This window comes from Condylura cristata, unplaced genomic scaffold (genome assembly GCF_000260355.1).
Source record: "Condylura cristata isolate star-nosed mole 26May11 unplaced genomic scaffold, ConCri1.0 scaffold00029, whole genome shotgun sequence".
Taxonomy (NCBI): Eukaryota; Metazoa; Chordata; class Mammalia; order Eulipotyphla; family Talpidae; genus Condylura; species Condylura cristata.
The window spans coordinates 4234013-4237934 of record NW_004567130.1 but is presented as its reverse complement, the minus strand read 5'-3'; positions in this window follow the sequence as shown (position 1 = coordinate 4237934).

Sequence of the window (3922 nt, the reverse complement as noted above, 5' to 3'; positions counted from 1 at the left end):
GCGCGCCCCCCGCAGTCCTGCCGGCCCTGGTGGCCTGGCTGCAGCGCCGCTGCGCCCGCTTCGTCCGGCTCTCGGCCTTCGCCATCCTGGTGTTCAGGGCCGAGCTGAGCGGCTTCCTGGGCCTGCTGCTGCTGCAGCTGCTGCTGTCCCGGAGGCTGTCTGTGCCCAGCGCCCTGCGCTGTGCCCTGCCCGCGGGCGCGCTCTGCCTCGGTGAGTGGCGGCTCCGGCCGTTCCTGCGCTGCGCCCGGGCTCGGGGCAGAGGCGTCTGGAGGGTTTTCTCGCGCCGGTCGGGGCTCCTGTGGGCTGGCGCCCAGGGCACAGGTGGCCATGCTGCCTTGCCCACGGCTGCCCTTCCTGAGGCCGCCCTGCTTCCCTAGGCCTGACGGTCGCCGTGGACTCCTGGTTTTGGGGCCACCTCGTGTGGCCAGAAGGGAAGGTGCTGTGGTACAACACGGTCCTGAACAAGAGTTCCAACTGGGGCGTATCCGAGTTTGGCCCCTGGGCCGTGGGCGGGGCCGGGGCGGCGGGGCGGGGCCTGGACGGGTGGGGAGAGCATCATCCGCAGAAGAACTCGGCTGTCTAGGGCCAGGGAACCGATTCGGAGAGCCCATCCCCATCTCGGAGGCCCACAGGCACATCTTCGGGATGGTCCTCATGAGGGACTGGAGCGGTGGGCGGGGCCGGGGCGGCCCTTGCCCGGGCGTGCGAGTCTGTCCAGCTTCATCCCACCCCCAACCCGGGTGATTACTGGGACGCGGCCTGTTCTCCGCTGGGCACGGCACTGCATGAAATACCTTAGGAAGGCAACGCTGCGAGTCAGGCTGTGCCCCAAGTATTGTGGAGAGGACTAAGCTATGCTCCAGATTGTGCTAAAACCTAGGGAATAGCCGGCAACCTGGGGAGGAACAACTGGGCAATGCAGCTGGTGCCTCCTTTGCATGGAGTGGGACATAAGGGCCCCAGACAGATGCCAGGGGCCAGTGTCTGCTTGCTCAGGCCCGTGTGCGCGGCTCTGGGGCCAGTGAGGGCAGAGGAGCCCGTGGCGGTGGGGGTGCAGAGGCGTGCACAGCCCAGGTTAGTCCCCCTTTGCCCACCATCGTGCACAAGGCTTGGCCCTGCACCTAGCCCAGCCTGCCATTAGCCTCCCGGTGATTGACCCCGAGTCCCTCACAGTGACTGGAGAGGCGTTTGGTCCACCTTACAGGGGAGCAGATTGAGGCCCCAGAAGTCAGGCACTGTGCACATAGCCACAGCCACTGGAAGGTCAGGACCGGGTGTCCTGCCAGGCTCCGTGGCCCCTGTGGTTTGGGGAGGGGCCACCTTACAGGGACCTTGACTGGGGGACTGGGCTAGTCACGTGCAACTATCGCTTTTGAAACTGATTTCTGGACACGCCTGACCATGCAGCCCTCAGCAGTTGCCTGAATGGGCACCACGAGTGCAGGCAGCCACCCAACTTCTCTAAGGGGAACCCCATTCAGCAACTCCTGAAGGACATTTTCTGCATCCAGCTTTTCCTCCAGCTCCCCAAGCAGGGAGGGCTCCTGTGCTGGCCTGGACAGAGGCCACCAACGCCCAGTCCCAGGGGCCCTCCTCCACCTTGTTACAGTTCTGTTTGCCCACAAGGTTTGCTGAGCACCTGTGCCCCAGGTCCTCTCCTCCAAGTGGCTCAGTGAAGACAGTGTGGAGGACAGTGGTGGGCGGCCATCTTTGGGCCTCGGCATCCTACAGGAACTTGGCCCCAAACTCTGCCCCAAGTCCAGGGAGTAAGGAGGCAGATGCAGGTTGATGTTACTGTTGAGCAAGACCTGAACCTAGAGCTGGAGGCCTTGGGGCCCCGAGCAGGAAGCTGCAGTGGGCCTCACACAGAGGGGCAAGCCACATGTTTGGGAGGGGTCCCCAGGTCCCACCAGCCCAGGATCTGTTGCTCCCATCCCTCCCTGGGAGTTGCTGCTGAGGGCTCTGGGACAGAGGTGCCGGTAAGCCTGGTAGCTCTTGGAGTTGAGGCTTCACAGCCACCATCCCTTTGTCCTCATGCTGGTCCTCTATGGAGGGTAGCATCAGTCCCCAGTTCTGGGGTGGCAGTCATGGGAGCTGGAGCAGAGAAAGGATGGAGGCACAAGGTGGGGCAGGGACAATGAGTGGGCCTCCAGCTAAACCTGGCTGTGGAAGCCCCATGGGTGTGGGGGGTGGCCAGGGGGTTATTGGTTGCACCCAGGCATCCCTTGGTGAGCATCCTTGTGCCCAGGAGGGGACCATGTGTGAGCCCTATCACCTGGATCCCGCAAGCGGGGCGCTGGGTACCCGTGACCTAGTGGTTGTCAACCTTGAGTATGATTTTCAAAAACCTAAATCATAACTCATACAAACACAGAGAATACAGAAGCTTGTTTACTTAACCCAGCAAGGCCCCTGGAAGGTGGTAAGGGCGGCTCCTGCTGGATCAACAGAGCTCTGAAAATAAGAGCCTAAATTGGCTCTTAGATATAAAACATCCACTTACTTGGGGCAAAAATCTTAACCTCAGCTTATCTTTTCTACCTCAGGGAACTCCTTTGGCCTGGGTGGACAAAAATTCCCTAATTTATCTGGAGATAACTCTAAGGCCTAAAGCAGTTAACCTAGGTCAACTAAAAGTCAGGCATGGTGGGAGGGCCAGATTCAGCCCTTCACTTTAAGTTGTGGTAAAATGCACACAACCTCACCACCCCACCATCCCCAGACCACAGCCTATCAGCCTGAGGCTCACCCCATGGCTGCCCAGTCCCATGGCCAACCCAGAACACTTCCATCTTCCCAGCAAAAACTCTGGCTCCAGCCTCCCAGCTCTGTCCCTGCCACCCCCTCAGGGCTCTGATGGAGACTCCAGGGCCTGAGGAGCAACATAGTATCCCCAGGGTGCTCACCACAGGTCCCAGCCTCCTTCCCTCTGGGTTAATAATGCCCTGTGTGGATGGCCACATGGGGGCCACCTTCAGCCAAGACACTGACCTACACATGGGTGTAGGCCTGGGGGGGGTGTGGCCGGAAGCAGGTCCCTGGTCCACAGTCTGGCTCTTGCTCTTCCTCCTCAGGAAGAGCAGGCAGGCTCCCCCCTCCAAACCCCCCCCCCAACACCAACAGTTGTTATTTTCTGCTTTTTTAAAAATAGCCCTCCCAGTGGGTGCGAAGTGGTTTCTCACAGTGGTTCTATTTGCATTGATCTGATGCCTGGGAGTGTGGGGTAACTTCTCTGGGCCTTTGGCCATGGAACTGCCTTTGGAGCTCTGTCTACAGAGTCCCCTGACCAGTTCCCAGCCAGGTCAGTGGTTTTCATGAAGTTGTGATTATTCAGATGTTCTGGATGTACCTGCCTATATCAGGTTTGCTTGTCACATCACAGGCCACTGGAGAGCCTAACAAGCAGCAGTCACCCTGGAAGGCAGTGGGTCAGTGCTGCTGCCAGCCTGTGCGTTGTCCTTCTAAGGGCTTTGGATACAGCAGGAGCCCGGGGTCCCCCGAGCCCCATTCTGCACCTGAAATAACCCCTCATTCTGCTCCTTGGCTGTATGAGGAAGGCAGGGCAGGGAACAGAGGTAGGCCCCTCTGGAGCCATATCCCACCCTCAAGGAGGGCTTTTCTCCCAGGGAAAGGAGAGGGCTACCTGAAAATGGGGTGCTGCTTCCTGGGGAGCAGGCCACCAGGCCAGCCACAGGCCCCAGAGCCCCAGCCCTTTTGGGAAGTCTTTCTCTTCTACCTTCTCAGGAGCTGGGCCTACAGTTTTAGTCCAAACAAAACAAAATGAGGGTGGCACCTTTAGCCCAGGACCCCCCAGAAGGACAGTGGGAACTTGTCTGCTGACTCCCAGAAGTTTGGGGTGGTAACAGGAATCTCGGGCCCTACCAGGCCCTAGTTTTATGACCCTGAATGTGAACTCATTTTG